Source organism: Bombus pascuorum, chromosome 10 (genome assembly GCF_905332965.1).
Source record: "Bombus pascuorum chromosome 10, iyBomPasc1.1, whole genome shotgun sequence".
NCBI classification, from domain to species: Eukaryota; Metazoa; Arthropoda; class Insecta; order Hymenoptera; family Apidae; genus Bombus; species Bombus pascuorum.
In genome coordinates, this window is record NC_083497.1 from 12,693,390 (window position 1) to 12,713,046 (window position 19,657).

Consider the following 19,657-nt stretch of genomic DNA (forward strand, 5'->3'; position numbering starts at 1 on the left):
TCGGTTTTAATAAAATGCAGTTTCGATGCAAAATTAACTTTTGTCTTACTGCCTTTTCTACTTTTTTAACTTGTACAGTGTCATAATTATTAACACCATATACCGAATATCCGATAATCTACAACTTTTCACAACCACGATAGATCGATTTGATAAAATTACGTTAGATTTGATTTCCCTATGACCGAGTGATAAAATAGAAGGTGAAAGTAGGAGGTTTCAGATGCCTTACTTTTACATTGAGATCAAAAACTCTCCTATTCCCCTAAATTCTAGTTTCTTTCTCAAACAACTGAAATTCTAGATATGTCGATGGTTCTCGAAGGACGTCCTTAACTCTAAAAGCCATCCTTTGGTCGTCGAAGTTACGGTGCTATCCTCGTTAAAGGGACTCCGTGCCGTCCTTTAACATCGTTGGCACGAAAGAACCGGCTGAAACTGTTCTTATCGAGACAACCTATCTAATTATCGCGTCAGGAAGCGAGTTAGAGTAGAGCATGGTCGAGCGTCGGTGAGCAGAGTTCCCGCGGGGATCAATACCGTCCTGTACGCGTTATTAAATCGTGGACATTACGAGCTAACGTTACAAGCGTGACAAGTCGAGGCATCGCTCGGATTTCCGTGGTGCACACGTGTACGCGAAGAAATACGACCGCTCGAAATTGCACTCGATACGTATCGCTTTTCGTAAGTACGCGCGTTCTCGAAACGGCGGAGTTCGGTAGCAGAGTTGGCGAGCAATCCCGTTTTCTTTACGTTGGACGAGCCTTCGGCTCTTCGTTCGCCGACCCTTGAACCGAATTTACGTCACGTACGTTGACCGGCCGGTTGTAGAACGTAGATGGAACTTGGCGACGGTGGAATGTGGTGACCCGTAGAGAACACGGTCTCGTGTTCCCCGAACTGAAGTTCCTGGCGTGTGAAACGTAATGGGTTTGGTTTCGGTCAGTTTTGCGTAGAACTGCAGTTCTAACGACGTTGAGGAGCTACGGGTCTGTTTGCGTGGTCTTGGAAGATCTTGGATCTTGAAATTTGTCGAAAGTCCAGGGAGAAAGTTCCATACCATTGTACCGTGGCGGTGTTTTGTCGATCTAGCAGAACAAAATTATTTAGTCAAAGAAATGCTAATTATAAAAGTTATCATTAACGTCTGATTAAACCATGAGACGAGAATTCAGAATTTCAACTGTCGAGACTTTCCCCTATATCAATTTACTTTTTCACGAAGGGAAACTTAAACGAAGTTAATAAAGTTTCTTTAGATGCGTTCCATCTCGTGACAAAATTAAACCGAGATTGTCTCAAAAGGGCGTCCACAGCAGAGTGTTTTACTCGAGCTTTCCTTCAACTTGAACATTTTTCATTCGACTCGATTATGAAAATCGTAACAGCTATAAAAAGTGTACATGCATAAAGACGATGAAAGATACGATCCAACGTCAACGATTCAAAATTCGCACATTTCCTAGAACAAGGGAAAAGATCTTACTGTACAAAAAGATTTTCATGACTAAGAAAACAATGAAAATCAACTCGTATAACTTTCATATCCTTTCGAAACGTTAATATTTCTTTCTCGCGTATTCGTCCTATCTTAAGATCATCTGTCACGAATTCCAGAAATTACCCAGCGTACCACACATGAAACCGTCTTATTTTCATCCTCCCTTTCTCCTTCGCCACTCGTCTTATCGATTCTAGTTCAAGCGTTCTCCCACGCCAGTCGTATTTCTTCGAATAACAGATAGCATTTTGTACACGCTTTCCCCTGTGACTCTGGCCGTATTCTTTACTATCGAGCAACCGTAAAAGAACTATGTTTCGTTTTGCCTTCCATTGGATAACATTCCCCGGCGGAACGGAGGGTTGCATTGCAGCTGCAACGAGAGACAAGCTAGGGCTGAGCAAGGGAACGAGAGACAGAGGCAGAGGACGAAGAAAAAGGAGAAGAAAGAGGGAAAAGGTATCCGCGAGGACGCGGATCGATTCCACGAAGGTGGGCGGAAGTCGCTTGTGAAAGTGGAATCCGCGACACTCAAGGCCGTTCCTCGTGGTTACGAAGCTCGAAAGCCAAGGCAGACAGGTTCTGATCGGTCGCTCCTCTTCGAACACTGGATCCTCTAGCCTTAAGATTGCTCGTTTCGTTTGTGAAAATCCTATACACGGATTCCACGATCCTTCGTCCCTGTATTTCTTTTCCTCTTCGGATCAAACCACTACCATCGCACGAGGATCTTGAGAGTGTGGCGCGATGTCGATGTAAAGTATTCCCGGGGAAAAAGTGTTATTGCTGTCGGTGGCCTACATACGGAGATGGTCCCTTTCGCGTCCAACTTCAATTTCCACAGAGGTAGCAGCCGACTTCGAGTGACGAGATCGAGTTGGCTGCCTGTCTTTTAGGGTCAGGCTTTCATTTCCTATAGAATTTGGACTTTGCTTCTGATCTCTTTCATTTTTCTTTCCTTTTTTTTCTTCTTTTTTTAGGTTTTATCTTGAAACGGCGAGAGGGACGACATCGAATAGACAGAGTAAACAGGCGGGGATTTTGTAAATTCAGATTTGCGCGATTTTAGGATCGAGGGAGAACGATCTTGTACCGAGAGGATGGAGATTTTATTTTTTATCTTTATTCCTTCGGCGTTTCACCTTGGGTACCGACAAAAAGATAATTGGAGGATTTTTTCTTAAATTAAACTTCGACGGTTGTTAAATGGACTCGGCTCTTAATTTTCGTTTTATATTTGTTCGATAACAAATAGAATGGCACTCGAACGTCGATTTACTGAACATCGGAGGAAGTAAGGATTCTGTGGTTGAAGTACATCGTTCGTCATAGACTTTAAAAATTCGGATATCGATAGAATAGAGTTTGCGACGACTTGTTATTCCCAACGATGAACCGAGTTCGTGATTTTTAAACACAGAAAAAAGGATAATAAATATCAAATAAACTAATAGCGTTTAAAAAGTAATGCGGAGGACGCGAAATATTTTATTAAATTCATCGCCTAGCTGTCGCGACTAATTTTCGTTGTACACATAAATATTAAATTCTCGAGTGTCGCGTGGATATTGGTACACTACGTTATCACGATAGTAAAATTTCCGGCGCAATACCAGCGGATTAGTCCTCGTAAAACTTTAGTCGGGCGACGTTGCACGCGAGCGAAACTTCATTTTTCTAGGAGTTAAGCCTCGGGTACATGTTTGTTCGTACGGTTCGAGTGTGGGATACGTGTTCGCGCATCGTGCAAAAGTGAAAAGTTCTACGCGGAAACTTTGGCGGAATGTTTATTTTATTGGGAACTTCATGACGACTTTAAAACGTTTCAACAGTTATGAGGTGGAATCACGAAGTTGGGAAGTTGAAATTGAAATAAAGTATAATACGAGGACGGTTTTGTAGCTGCGAGCCTAACTTCTCTTTCGGTAATAGGTACTTAAGCGAATGGAACGGCTAGTTTGTTATTCACATAGGAAATTATTAGTTCGGAGCGAGATGGCTGGGCATGTCTATTAAACGCGATACGATCTCGGCACGTCTGCGAAAGGATTCGTAAAATTGAATTGGCCAAATCGGATTGAAGCTTATCGCGATATAACGCGATTAAACTGCGGGAATACGCTCGTGGGGTTGGGACGAAGCCGTCCTATTCGAATTCGTCATTCGTTGATCGCAGACGGTGAGACGGTGATTGGACAAAATTGCCTGTAAATGTTGACAATGATTACTTATCGTGGCTTTGTACCGAATAGATTTGTAGTAGCGAGTGAATCTTTTGATTTTAACTAACAAGTTTTTTCTTTTCAGGTATGCAGATTCACGCTGTTACCCGTGGAAGACGCAAAGACTGGCATTTAACTTCCTAATTTGCGTAAGTGAAACGAACTTCGATGTAAAAGTAACTACGCTGCTCGAACGTAAATTTCAAGTTTTATTTCCTCTCGAGCATCTTCGCTTAATTAAAACGCACTTAACTAAATATTCAGCCAAAGTACTTAAGGAGATTTAAAAAAATCCCGGATGAGACGTATCGATAGCAGCGGGCAAAGCCAGGCAACTTTAGGAAAGAGGTCAAACCGAAGGGACGATAGAGGAACGTTGCAAACGATGGCGAATTAAGTACGTTGGATTAAGCGATGCCGCAATCGTGCGTGTTAACGACATCTTACTATGTATCGGAGGCAGCTCGATCGGACCGAGTGAAAAATGGCGCCATTTACGAACACGATCCGGCTCAGCCCGCTAGGGATAAGTCTCGAACCGATACGTAAACTCGCTGAAACTCCGCTCCGAGGGTCATTCGTTCGGCTGCCGGACCACAAATTGAGCGGTTTGTTTCGTCCGGGCGAACAGCCGCTCCGTGAAAAACCGGAAGAGCTCGTGAGTCTCGGGAACGAGTTCCTGATGCTCGCGATTTGTCAAGCCGGAGGAGAAATTTCCTTAGACAGTCCGTAAGCCCTCCACGAGAATTTCCTGATTACAGTTGCAACTTTTGAGCCAGGAAGTGGCGCGAGATCCTATCACGAAGTTTCTTGTATCGGATACATGTCGTGGAAAACAAGTTGCGCGAGTCTTAATTCGCTTCTGCTCGATTTACAAATTTATCGCTGCACCTTTTCGCAGATTATGATCGATAGGCTCCATGTAAGTTGGCGGATCGAGGATCTTTTTTCTCGATTGACAGGGTTATTATATCGGTTAAGGCGTTTGATCGCTCGATACGACAAAGTTTCGTATTTGAGACGAGAACTGGGGAGGAAACGTCGCTTCTTGGGTCGCTGCTCCGTTCTATTCGATTCGTAATATGCTTATAACATCGGTACTCGAACGGATTGCTGTAAGGTGAAAGATCGCGTGTTATCCTTCCAAGATATGATTCCAATCCCGAATACGACGTTAAAATTTATTTCCCTTCGTTCGTACGTCTATGCTAGTAAAGAATAGTTTACGACAAACGAAACTCTAAGAATTTGTTTAATGAGTCCAGCGGGAAGATATACCCAAGATACAAGTTGCGGAGAAATCGGCGAACATACATAAAAAATATATATATTCGTCAAATTTAGACGCTTTTTTTCTTTTTCAAAGGCGGTATAAAAATTATTGGATTCTCTTTCTTTCTTTCTCTTTTCACCCAAAGTAAAATTTCCAATATAAGGATACATGGGTTCGATCGAGCGTACTCGGTATCTTAGTACTTGTCAGTCGCTTTTCACGACCGATTAGAGTCCGATCCTAAAAGGCATCGATCGCTACGGTTCGAAACAGGCGTCCACCGTGTTAATGTCTTTGGTCGACGTCTGAAAAGACGAGGACCAATTGCAGCACCGATCACAGGAGGATCGTCGCTGTGGAACGAGTGGGTAGATGCGAGGATTAAGTCGAGAGGGCAGCTCGTAAATCAGAAGCTCAGCCAGCTATGTCTGCGGCGCCGGAGATAATAACCATTTTGCGCTTCCATAGGCTCCGTTCCGCCCCCATCGTTATAAGCGATCTTACGACAAGGGAGAGAGGACCCATTCAATTAACTTCGTAAAACGTAAATCGAGACGCTGCTTCTACCTGACCTCGCTCCTTTATCCTCGATCGTTTTCCTATCATTGCTCTTTCTCCCTGAAGCCTTACCTTAAACTTTCTCGTTCCAGTTTTTTTCGTCCAACTCGGGGACACGCTTATTGTCCCATTTGCATATTCGAGAGAGCAGCACAGTTGTCGCGTATATTTTGAAAGCAACACAGTGTGCGTACATTTCTTCGGGTTATTCTTTTTTTTACAGGAGAATAGTCCGTTCGATATTGTATGTAACGAAAACGCTGGAAATTGTGTCGTTTCGTTTACACAGGGTGGTTCAAGGCGTCAGGCTGCTACGGAGTAATTGAGAAGTGGCGAGAGATAAGTGGTTTTTTCCTTGAGGGTCTTTTCGAGGCCGCGTTTTCCTCGGATAAACGATACACGTTGTAAGTTGGGTTTAGCCGGAATAAGAATAAAGGAACGATTCCACGGAGTATAGTAAATTTCGAATAATCCAGCAGATGGGGGGAGAAAGCGGGAGTTATTTAAAGAAACACGAACCAACCGAAAATGTTTCGAAAAGAAAATCGCACGTATATCGGTAAAATGACAAACTTTTTAAATTTTAAATACATTTTTATTTTTACGTAGAGCGATAAAAGACAATTTCTTCCGTCAGCAACAATGTTCTTAAGGCAATTGGATCTGTAGCAGACGTCAGCGGACATGAATATTTCGTGTGAATGTACATGGAAACAAGTTAGACGTATTATGGTTGAATTTGTCAGGAATCAGAGTTTAGAAATTATCCGGCGAACGCTGGTCTGCATTTCTGCCTTCCAGGCCTTTCGTACGAACTGCTAGGTTCTGCTGATTGCAGTCTCAATAGCGATATACGTGTCGTAAATTCGTGACACGATGCATGAGTAATTCGCGGACACTGGATTCGTTCTCCCTTGGGCCTAATTCCTTCGTTGATCTGTACCACCGCCTACGTTGCACCTACAAGCTAGCCGTATGATATATTCAGAGCCCTAAGAGACTACATCGCGGAACATCTAGTGTATCGTTAATCATTTCGTTGCCTGTTTTTCGCTCTAGTCCGTAAGTCGATAAAGAAAGCTCGCCACGAAAGAATTTTATTTAATCTTCAAATAATCTTTTATTTCACACGATATCGATCGATCGTACCTAAACTAGGTCATTCGTGTCTAAATCTAATTTTTGTATAGTTGTAGGCATTAAAAAAGTCGTGAAAAATTCTCAGATACAAGTCGTCTTTTTTTATTGAATAGAGTAAGCAAAATTTGTATTCTTTTCTTGGCATGATCTACATAAGTATTTTTGGTAAATTTAATTTTATCATTTTAATTAAATCATCTATGTATTTTATATCTATAGATGCGTATGGTAGATGGATAGTTTTGTATATTAAAAATTATGTTGGCGTTTTCTCAACGTAGATATCGAACAAGAAGGGTGGTTTTTAGGACGATATCGATTCTAATAGAGGCGAGGTAGAGATTTATCGATCGCGATGTAGCGGCTGCTCCGTCCCATATCCCATCTTCGACGAGGTATTCGCAGGTAGAACCAAAAAGGAATCCCATAGCCGAGCAACGGATCATGGTTTGAATAGCAAACGGGGACCGGGTTCCGCGAACTCTGGCTAAGGTCACGTGTTTGGCACGAGTTTGTCGAACTCTCGCGTTTCAGCGTGCTGGACACGATGAATTTCATTCGTCGATTATGCCGCTGTTGCCATCCATTTGCTTCACCCTCTTTTTTTTTTTATATTTCTTCACCCTCTTTTCGCTCGTGCGTCGTACACCTGATAGCTAATAGTATCGTGACCAAGGACGATAATGAATGCGTAATTACACAAGCGTAATAGCCTTTTAATGTTTCAATTACGACTGTTCGGGACGAAAGAATGTTCTAAGCAACGGTTCGAAAGAAGGTTTAAAGCCAAGCTGTCGTTTAACTTGTAATAAATGCACGTTTCCTTTGGCTTTGGTGGCTGAAACTACAGGGGTCTTCGTCTTTTTTTTATGGGGATTTTTAATACACGCGTCGCGTCTCCATGAGAATTTACGTCGAACGTGGAATTCGAGGGCGAGGTCCGTTCTCGGTGAATATTCTTTCCGGGGGCACGCGAGAAATCGCGTATACCTACGTAATGTCATCACGTACGGCGAAAATAGCGTGAAAGACCGACTGTTCGTGTTTCATGGCTTGTGAAACACGTGACCGTATTTTCGCGTATATTCGTACGGTGGTCCGCGTGCTCTGGCATGTTCGAAAGTAGATTAAATTGTTTAGGGAAATTTGGCGATAAGCGCGGAAACCGTGAAATTAGAGAATGTTTCTACAGAAGTTTCGGATATTATGTAGTTTTATGGAAGCTGGTTGGCAACGATTTTGGATACCGATACGTATTTTCGATAAATTCGTTGTGATGTCGCATTCTCTTCTGGGTTCTAGACACCGTGTTGGTTTAAATATTTCAATCTGATACGATTACTTCACTTATCGAAAGTAACAAATGTAAATGTACGAATATTTTCACGACCTGCCATTGCATATCAAAGCTCTAGAATAAGCTCTAGAATAAAATGGCAAATATAAAAATGGTGAGATACGCAGCTAATTTCAGCGACACGTTAGAGCTGGTTTCTCGTGAGTATACGATGTACCCGGACTGGTACGATGGTGATTCCTCCGGTTTGGGGTGGCAGACACGAGATCACCAGAGGATCCACAGCGGCATATCAAGCAGCCCCAGACACGGTCGAAGATTAATGCTCGCCCGCCCCGATGGTCGTTACGGATCTAAGACGATTACATCGTGCTTAAGTTCAGGTCGACTGTACCATCTTAATCGTTGGGTCACGTCGGATCGTACGCCATTCTAATTAGTTAATCCACCTTTGGCTGTGCGCTGGCGGCAGAAGCACGCGTAACCCTGTAACAGATGTTAACACGAAACATGTACCAATTAAAGGCGGGTTAGCTTTCTGGCCTCGTTTTCGCTTGACGAATCCCACGTCCACGCGCAGATGTACGCGTTTTGATATCAGCTATTCTCTTGTTTCCTGTGGTAGGTTACGTGCATCGCCACTAATTAGGGGATGCGATCGGTTCACCTTATTACGGGCCGCATTATCGTGTAAGGGACGCTGCGATCTGTAATACTATTAGCATTAATTGGAATGGAGTAATTAACCTTTGGTGGGACGGGATGGCGTTCGGATAAGCAGATAGCGCGGCTAATATGCGGTTTATGGATGTGCGCATGAATCGTCAATGGTGGAAACGTTATCCTTCTTTTGTCTCTTTCGCTGTTGCGAGTACCGCGATTCTTGGGAATCGCGGCCGATTTGCATTTTAAATTTAGCAATCCACTTTGATTTCGTTAAATTTCGATTAGACGTAGAAAGTTTTAAAACCGTTTGAGAAGTTTTCTATCGTATCTCGATTATCGACATTGCGTTATTAAGTCCAAAGTTCAGTGATTTTCCAACCGTTGAAGCACGCAGCTGCCTCGTCTTCGTCTGGTGTCTTCTCTCGCGCGATACAAGCAGAAGCCAGAGTTTCGTGTCCGATGACAGGGATGCGCGCCGTGACTATCAAGCAGGTTACATATTACTTCGTCGAGCGAAGGCATGGCTGGAATACGTGCTGAACTGAACTTGTTCGCGATACACATCCCCGGCTAATCGAAAGTATCCGATCTCGTGATAGAACTGCTTCGGACACGACCATAGAAAAACGACAAAACCTCGCGATGTTACGTTCTCAAGAGGTTTACCATTTGGCGTAACATATATTCGCTCTCCATCAGAATCGTACATAGTTTAAGATAAAAGTGCCTGTGCTGTGTCGATTTTTATTTAATTGTACGTCGCTGGTAGATTATTCTACTATGAATCTCGTTGGAAAATTTTATAGTCAGTGAACACTTGCGTGGGTGATTTATACTCGAGTTACAACCTCCTAGAGTTCTACTCTCCAAGTTTGCCGGAGATTATTAAAAATTTGTATCTAACTTGTACTTTTAACTTTATTCTTGAAACTCCCTTGTCATTCTTCTTCTACGTACATACTGCATTTTCCTCGTATTTTTAAATTAACCAGATATCAAATTATCCAAGAATAGTTGCATTTCAAAAGAGTTTCGCATCTCGCTGTTCTCAGCGAAAAGAAGTAAATTCTTCTCCCGTTGGCTTGAAATGGAAACACGAAGCGAGTTGTCCACACTTATTCATCATCATCCTCCTTCATTCTCAAAACGTATTCTTTCGACGTCGTCGCAAAATTTATCCTCTCGTTTCGTTTTATATTTCGTCCGGCCTCTGCCTTTTGTTCTAATTTCAATTTATTACTTGACTGCGTCGCTGTTATCTTTTTTCTCGTTCAATTTTTTTTTATTTATCGCGGTTATTTTTCGAGTTTCGTCGCAGCAAAAGCCGTAACAGATATAGGTACAAATTGAACTCGGGCAAGACTCATTTACTCTTCGTTACGAAGTGGTGGAGACGCAATGCGCTTCAACTTTGCCAAGCTAATTTACTGTCTCGCCGCGTCTTGCTTCTGTTCCGGTTATGTTGCTTAATACCATTGTTAATTTCGCCCGTTGACGTCCCCGTGGCCTGTTTTTGCCATTGAACGCCGCGTCGTTCCAGTCGTTTTGCGCTACGTAAACTCCTCTTTAATGGTATTTTTTGCGATACCTGTCGACGATGAACGTCGTTGTCCGGGAATTTTGAAAGCTCAAGCAGCTCGCTGCATTTTGTTCGCCTCTCTTGAATAGAAAAACGCTGAATTGTGCTTCTGTTGAACCACGGAATTATGGCTCGATGAATGGTAGTCGGAAGATTTGCAGGAAGAATTTGTTGGCCTTTTTACGTCCAATTATCGCCCGAGAGGTTCATTTATCCTTCCGAAACAAATAACTAGTACTCGAGTACTTACGGTTCGATGTCGCAATCGAATATATAGAGTCCGTTGATCTTCGTTCTATGTAAGTTTATTTATTATTCGAGCAAAGAACTCGGAAGATTAGACGCAGGTGCTTTGGTTCGTTTTAGTTGGAACTGTATCAGAAATTATTTTTAGACAACCTCTATACAGGTGATTTTAGATCAACCGCCTGAAAGATTTGTCGTCAAAGACTAAAAATATGAAGGATAAATCAAGAACAATTTTATTTACGCGCGAACTATGTGAAAAGTAGTCATCGATGTTATTATATTAGCTCGTAGAAATTCTTATAATTGATGAGTTTAGTTAGAATTTCTATAAGACTTTCGATGGCACAGGAAATACCGTAAACATAAATTATATAACGCTTTATGCAGCACAGTGATCATCTTCCCCGTAGTTTCTCATCGAAAACGTTCATTTCCGTCTTTCCTCCAACTACGTTATAAAATATTGATCGTCATTTTCAATCGCTTAAACACAGACAAAACGCCTAACGTATCGTGTAGAGAAACCGAAGGATGATGGAATAAAACCGTGTTTCAGCTTTTTAAGAGACTATGAACGAGTTTCGTCCTCATCCAACCGGTCTTTGCTTCTTCCGTTACTTTCTTCTGCACCATGGCGTTGTTTTATCCTTTCTCTTTTATTTTTTCATCATCATAGGCATAAAAGATATAACCTAGCAAACACGAAGATGGCACCCCGCTGGGGGTAGCCACCCACATGCTATATTTATTTTTATTTTATTTTTTTTTTACCAATAAGATATAACACTTTACCAAATGTCCTTCAGGACAAATTGTAAAAAAAAAGCCAAAATAAACTAAAAAATCATCATAGGCTGCGCTGTGCATCGTACACATACCTGGTTCAACTATGCGAACGTCTCGTAAAAGTTTGAAATTTTTCCTTAGGATGGTTGTTCCAGTAGCTTGTTTTTCGCGATCGCGACGAACTCCTAATTAATTTTCTGTCGTCGTTTCTTTCTCCAACGATAAATCAGCCAACGAAGTTTCAATTTGACGGTCAACCGCGCCAGCCGGCGTGAAACTTCTCGTAACAGGAATATAATTCCGCTAATCAGTGACATTGTTTTTGCATCGTTCGATTTTACGTCAACAGGCAATTGGCCACTGTCGACTTCCGACCAATTTTTCTATGAAATCGCTTCCTTGGTTTATGATATTATCAGTTGCTATTAAATTTATATTAATCGACGTCGATTGTAATGTGTCTGGTAAATTGTAACGATATCCGAAAGTATAGAAATTATTGACGTTCGCAATTTATCAAAGTGTAGCGAATATTAATGGAAACTTATATTTAAATTATATTTCTGGGCAGAGATGATTAAAAGTTTGAAATGGTTTTTTCCAAAAATATCGCGTAAAACGAAATTAACGACGTTTGCAGAAATTCCAAGCGTGTAATGTTAAATTTTGCAAGTTACGAGGTCGAACAACAAAACGCGAGAACCACCGGTTTCCCGTTACCTTTCATCGTTCTATTTCGTGCGAGAGGTGCGAATTTCGGGAAAGTAAACTATATAGTTGGTGGATTTTCAGCGGGCCGCAACAAAGGACGTCGAGTTACGCGTTCAAGAGGTAATGAATCGATAATGCCGGAACGAATAATGGCGCGGCAGCGGTTCTCGTTAGGTAGATAGAGCCGTTATACGGCCAATCAAATTGATAAGGTTGCAATTGAAGCGTCGATTAGGCTATCTTCATCCGGCCGTTCATTTTTCTCTTTAATCGAGATCGGATGCATCGTTTTACTCGTACTCGATGTTCGTTACGAAAATTACTCAATCTTGCGTTGGTTATTACGCATAATCCAACTATAATTTGACTCGGATGCTCGGAAAATTAAGGATTAATGAATTTTATGAAGTTCAGTCTATGAATTTATAGTGGGTAATATGTATAGTAAAAGAGTTGTTACAATTAAGGCAAATGAGACTGTGTCTGTACAAGAAAATTGCTCAGTTCGACTACCCAATTGCCTTTACAATTTTCAGGAAAGAACGTACGAGGTTTCTTGCGTGTTTCATCGAATTTAATCACGGTGAATGAAATTTACAACACGGTGACTAGCAAAAGCGAACAGTCATTGTTATCGATGGCTTTGTAATGTCGACGCATTAATAGCATGGATGCACGATGCTTGAGTGCTAGCGACCGGAAGGGCAATCAAATTGCTAGAGCGTAGAGAGTGAAGTAGAGGGTTAAATGAAATTAATCCTGCATCAGGGCAACTATATGTATGCGCCGGTTGCACAAAGGCAATGTTGAATAACGATGCTTGTCAAATTTATCACTGGATGATTCTTTGAATCAAGAGGAAGCTCTATATTTTTTACTTTGGAAGCGATTATACGATGATAGTAAAAAAACTCAAAGGATATTTCTATTCTTCTTCGAATCATCTTACTCCTTTGAAAAAGATGTTATTTCGATACTGAGATGTCGGAGAAGATGAGATACGTTTCTGAAATTTTTTCACAGATTATTTGAAAAGAATTTACGGTCTTCCAGCAGCGTTGGATATGTCTAAGCGTATTCACACGTGTATCGATCAACCTTTTCTTGAGTAACAGATTGCAGGGAATAAATGGTAACAAAATTGTCAGCCAAGTTACATTCGTTGTTGCTCGTCGAAAGCCTTTCAACGATGCATTAGTTCGAACGTTGTAATTCAAAATTTGATCGTTCGCGATAATATTTTATAATTGACGTATTAACGTGGCGCGGCATGTCGAAGGATCTCCATTGAATCACGAGAGTGTGATTAAAATTCAGTTGTCGAATGAAATTGTAATCCTTTGACAAGGATGAAATAACGTAATCGTATATCAAAGTTGGTTTTCACGAATGGAACGTAATAATAATTCTGCGTTTAAGCGACTCTGTCCTACAGTTCCACATCACAATCACACGAGGCAAGGTACACGCGTGTATAGTACATAGTTGTACATTAAAATACTTTACCTACCTCGTCAAATTTCGCTCATTGTATCAAGAATATTTAGCTTTGTTAGCTTTGTTAGCCCAAAATTTCCTCGAGTAAAACATGTTCCTTTGTCTTACTACTTTCTCGTATTACGTGACAAATATCTGACTTGATCATCTTTCGTTATTTTCTACGTATAAACGATTTGAAAAGTTAAGACAGATAACTCGTGTAGAATCATTTCTTGCTCGGTTGCGTTACGACCAATCCTGTGTATTACCACTTGCTACTGAATCATAATCGCTCTTGATCGATCGTCCAACCATACATTCATAATGCGTTAATACCATCATCGCTCTTATTTTATCGAACAAGTAATAACCGTGTCGCGATACAACCGATACATATTCCGTGAAAATATCATAATTCGATAAACGGTAATAAGACACGCGACGAAGAGATACGTTCAGTGAAATTACGCAAGGGATTGTGTTTTCCATGATGAAGTGGTTCGTGTTATTACGTCGATTGTTCGTCCTGTTACGGTTAACAGCCATGTTGACCATGTAACGCCATGACCACGTTAGCCCCGGTGCTCTCACCCCTTTTTGTCAGCTCGAAATGGACAGCCATTTCAACGATGATTTCTATGATACCGCACCGGCACATTATTTGCGTTACAATGCACCTTGTCGCGCGACACCGTGAAAGTCTGGAGCTGTAATGTTTAATGGCGCGTTCCGACAACAACGATATGTCATTTTAGTCCGTGGCAAATATTGGCACAGCCACGATCTCCCCTTGTGCACTCTCGGCCAGCTTAAAATAGAGTCGGAGACGATGTCTTCTGAAGTTTGTTTAGACACCTCGATTGCCTCAGCTTGGCCAGCAGGAGGCACGGCGGCTCTTTTCTGCCCTCTCTCTCCCTCTCTCTCCCTCTCTCTCCCTCTCTCTCTCTCTCTCTCTCTCGGAACTGTTTCACGAAAATTTTTCAAACGTCGTTGCTGTCTATAAAAATTCGACTCGCATGGATCACGGTATCGATGATAAAATTTGTCAAAGATGGGTGACAGATCGCTCTCGTTTCGAATTGTGTTGGCCAGGTAAAGCTTTTTCGCGATCCACACCTTGGCACGGGTATTTTTTACCTCTGGAATTTTTGATATTCGGTTTGTCAGAGTACATTTCGACTTTTTCGCTTTTCAATTTTTATTGTTGAATTTGCCACTTTCTCTTTATGTCTCGTTTTTTCTTCCGTCTATTTCAAAGTGATGTAACCTGCGCTGGTGATTGCGTTTTAGATTGATAGGTAGTATTTTACGCGGGACGCGAGATATTGCGGGCGAAATGATAGATTTTTAAACTTTCATACCGAGCTATTTGGATCTGGAGCGACGACAGAAAATAGCTAATTTTCCTATTCAACGGTATAAACAGGAAGTCGTGGATCCCGGCACAAATAGCCAACTCAACGCGAGCTTGTACGAACAAAGTACATTTGGACCAAAGTCTTGCCGTTCCACGTATCGGAAGATCGTTTTAATTACAAGAACGTTCCCCGTGCAAAACGGCGAATGGTGTGTTTAAATAGGTAACAGAGCCGCTTCAAAAGCGAGCAAGTTTGTTTAGAGAAAGCATTAAAGCGTTCGGAAGGTCTCGGCACGTAAAATAAATGAGTTCCATCGGCCCCTTTTCTTTCGTTCGCTCTAATTCCCGCTATTCCCTTCTTCGATGGTTCGCTCGTTTTCCAGGCCGAGCGAAAAGCTCGACGAAACGATGAAGTTTCCGTTCCAGGGATTCCTTTTCTCCTCTTTTTTTTTTTTTTTTTATTCTTCCTCGCCACCTCATGATTCGCGACAGCGCGAGTATGCTTGGAAATATGATGATTTTTACGGGGCAAATGGTAGGTGAAATATCCGGACATTGCGAGAAACTCGGCTCTCTTATGATTATTTCGACATCGTACTGCATTCGCTTAAAGGGTTTTGACGGTGTGGGCGGTTTCGTCCTTTATGTTTCCCTCTTTCCACGTTATTTCAAGCTACGTTTGCTACTCTTTATCGTTGTAAACTTCCTTCTCCGAATTTATAAATTTTATGATAATTTCTTGATTGCTGTCTTTGAAATTCTCTCGGTTTAAGCAGGGAAAGATTACGACAGCGATCATTCGCACTATGTTACTTCCGTCCTTTTATCGAGGAAATTTGTACGAATAAAAAAACAGGAAGCATTTAATAATGTTTAAGGAAGCACGAAGATTATCAGTAAATGACTAGATTTTTCACTTTTCGAGTCACGCTTCGAAACTGATTGCAGTTGCTAAAGCAACAATTAGAAATCATAATAGATGCGCACGTTCTTTAATACGGTAGGAAGTGTTTTAAATAGGAAAGATAAAATTTCGAATAAAAGAAAAAGGTGGATTTTATTAACTTGCTTAATTGATTCACCTTTCTCTAAATAAAATCTGTATATCATATTTTTACACAACGTGCAAATACACTTTTAATTCGTCAATTTTTCTGAATATTTCACGTGTAAGATACTTACTATCGAGTTGTACCCCTAATCGTAGCCCTGTAGATAATACAGGCAATTCGTTGGTCGCAATAACGATAAACTTTTTAAAAAACGACCACGAGTGAGAACGATCGTTGCCTGGAGAAAAAGAGATTCCGCTGGTTATTAATGTCTGAGTAGGAACTTCCTATACCGCCAGTCGTTATCGTCATTCGGAGGTCGATTTCCAGCCTTTCTTTTTCCAGCGTTTCGTGCGTCATTATGCTGGCTGCATCGAATGACGCCAGACTTTCGGATAATACCATCTATCCTTGAACAAATTTCCCGCAGATATTCATCGAACTCGGTCGAATTTCTACGAATCATGCAACGAACAAATTCTAAATAATTTGTCAATAAATTTACAAGCTGCGTGAAAAAATAATACGTCAAGAAAATCACTAAAAAATGATTTCTCTAATCTTGAAGCCACAAAGCAAATCACACGAGTCTTAATCAAGAATATATAAAATCCAAGGCATTTCAAACGCGTTTAAATGGCAACGTTTAATTTACATAAAGCGTATTTGCACGAGTGAAATCGAAAGAGCCGTGTACGGAGAAACTTCGCGTTATTTACACGTTTCGAACTCGAGTACGAGAGCCGTGGTCAACATGACGAATTCTCCGCTTCTGAGATCACTCTAATGACCGCGTTCCTGCAGAATTCACGTCGCCCGATTCGCATTGTTTTCGTCCAGGCTGATTATTCGCGCGTAACAACACTGTCGTCGACGCGATGGTCGAATCTATTCCTCCCTTTATTTTTGTTGAAGCCGAAGGTACGCGAAACTCGCGGCGAAAACACGGAAACGTGGTTCGTCCGCGAAAACATCGGCAATGGGAGGGGGGAGGGAAAGTGTATCGCGTATAACGCGGCAGCTAAACTAACAAGCTAATCTACTCATCTTGCTGAAAGACTCGACGTGCCTTTCAGCTTAATTGTTGCCGGGACCAGGGAAACCTGGCGTGCTAATACTATTAGCTACTTACAGTCCTAGCAATTACGAGGCAGCCGCTTTCGGACGATAAGGATACGGTATAGTTGAACGGACAGGGGTCCATTGTGCATGCTTGTTAGGAAAGATTGGGCAGTTCTTTCTTGATGGGAATTTTTCGTTGTTTGTGGGACGAGGGAAATTTCGTCCGAAATTGGTTAATTTTAATAGGCTCGGAGCATCTCTTCCGGATACGGAAACCAATTTTAATATTGGTAACGTTTTAACATTGGTGCAGAAATTAATTAAAATTGATTTATATTTGTTTTATATTTTTAACAATTTATCAAGACTTTAATAACAATCCACATTGAATTTTGTGTTAATTGCATATGTTTCTCGCCGTACAGCAGTTTTGAAATAGCAATATTACGATAATTGTAACTTCGATCATGAGAAAGCTATAGTATCGGGTCATTCCGCGGTGAATCGATCATCTCTTGACGTCAATGCCAGGAATTTTTTTTTAGAATGAAATATCTAATGCACGTGAAATTAGGGGCTTGCTGCGTCACGATTTTGTTGGCTTCGAATTGATTTAGAAAGTACGGGGCTTTGAATTTTGTTGTTTCTGTTCACTTCCTTGGAAACAGGCCGTAAGCTTATGAATTTTTATCTTTGGAACTACTTCTGTCGTAGTATAAAGCTCGCTATTGCACTGATTGATAATAGCCTTCGTTAAAGCGTATACATTTTGCCTGATATACTCCAGGCACATGATCGTAAGCGTATAAGCGGAAAAATGAAAAATAGATTGGATTTTTTCTAACGATATCCGATAACGATAAGGAACAAATTGTTACTACGGATAAAAGCAAAAGGAAACTCCATTCATTAATTAAAATGGACAGAACCGTTCTGCTTATCGAGGGGATACATATTCATAATCGATGATATCAGTGCGTGTTACGAATGCAAATTAAAAAAGTGCGTGTTTATACGGTAACAAATTTAAGGCAGCACGTCGAGGAAAGTGTAAGAAATAGGATAAAAAAGTTGTAAGACCGGCTGGCGATATGCAGTCGACTCGAATATTAATTAACAACTTTCAAAGGAATATTTATTATGCAACTTAAATTTTGTAATATACATTTTTTGTCGTATATTATGGAAAAGAGTTTCTTTAGAACATTTAGAAGCAATTTCGAGGCATAGTGGAACAACAGGCTACGTATAAACTGAAAAATTAATTAAAGTTTACGATGGGAAGCGTTTTATAAGTTTAAAGTTATAATTAAAAGAAATTTTTGAAAAAATAAATTATTTTCTGATAATAGAGAATGTCAAGCATATAAACTAGTAATTAAGTGCAGCTTACTGCTTGTTAATATTTGTAAGCCAAAAGTATTTACAGGAACGGTAAGTTTCCAAGCTGTAAGAAATATTAATAAGTTGTTTTCAACGTGAACACTGTTACGGAATTAATCTTTGTGCTCTCTAGCAGGAAGTAACAATAAGTCAGATAACCTGGTATTTTCAAATGGCGATATAGATGTAATCTTTGTTTCCCTTGATGAAGTTTAAAAAGCACATTATAGGTGATATCGCAACACAAACTACATAGTACTCGTGCTTTCAAACTCGTGCTTTTAAACTCGTGCTCTCCCTCCGCTATGTTATTATCTTCTTTGAAAAGATCTACAAACTTGTTGTTGCTTCGTACATCGTAAACTCTCGTTACAATCGACATGCAACGCTTGAAAATTAATTTTCCAACAATTTTCATTGTCCGTCGTGATAGAAACGGAAACAGTTACTTAGTTGTTTCCTTAAATTATATAATTTTGGCTGGACAATTTCGCGATCATTCGTGACGTTCTTGTCAAAATTTTTTGTTTATTCGCAAAATTGTATCAAAATTATTATACTCGAGATTTCTTATTTCCAATCGGTTGCTACATTCACAGTGAGAATGAAAATAGTCGCTACCTATCCTACCACCCTAAGATCTCTTCTCAATCACCTAACGCATAATTACGGTTATAACACTACGTACCGACGTTTCGTGCCACAATCGCTAGAATCAGAATCCCCTAACCATCTCACTGCTCTATTTACGTCTTCGAATCCGGGGATCTTAGCTGGGTCGTTTAATGCATCGTTGACGACTTCGTCGTTGACTATAATGGGGTCACGTTTCGCCGAAGACGATTCACGAGTTTACTTCCGCAGCTACAGCCCGTGGACTGGAACGTGTCCAGTTTTAAGTTACTCTTCGGAGGTGGTTTAATCGTTGCAAGTTTCATTAGGGGACCGGAACCGGATACCGCACGGTCGAAATATTCTCGTTGGAACTCTCGTCGTGTCGCTTGGTAGACGGCTGCTTAATCCGCGAAGGGCGTCTGATCGCCGCGCGTAATATTAGCGGTATTCTTGAAGCAGAAACAAACGTCCGGCATACGAATTAATTATCTCGAATCCTTCTTAATTAGTTTACCTCCCTGGGGGGAACTTCAAACTTCGCCAACTATACGGCTTATACTTGAAGTTTGCGTTTGCCTCGCGGTTGCCCTTACTGTTGGAACAATTGATGCAAATGTACGGTATTCGTGCTACGCTCCGCGGATCGTTCAGCTTTACTCGATTATCGTAGGATTCGGCGACCCATAACGATTCAAAGGTATCACCGCATTTGTTAAAAGCAACA

The 19,657-nt window shown here is 41.0% G+C and overlaps 1 protein-coding gene across 3 annotated transcripts in view; it reads left to right on the plus strand.

Moving 5' to 3' along the window:
• Positions 1 to 19,657, plus strand: part of LOC132911076 (putative polypeptide N-acetylgalactosaminyltransferase 9) — a 297,826-nt gene that overhangs the window by 46,406 nt on the left and 231,763 nt on the right. For 2 of the 3 annotated variants that reach the window (XM_060967466.1, XM_060967462.1), the window contains exon 2: positions 3,812 to 3,875. The exons of the other annotated variant lie outside the window; for it this stretch is intronic. The gene's annotated coding sequence lies outside the window, so the exon portion shown is untranslated. The remainder of the gene's footprint in view (positions 1 to 3,811; positions 3,876 to 19,657) is intronic. 3 annotated transcript variants of the gene reach the window in all.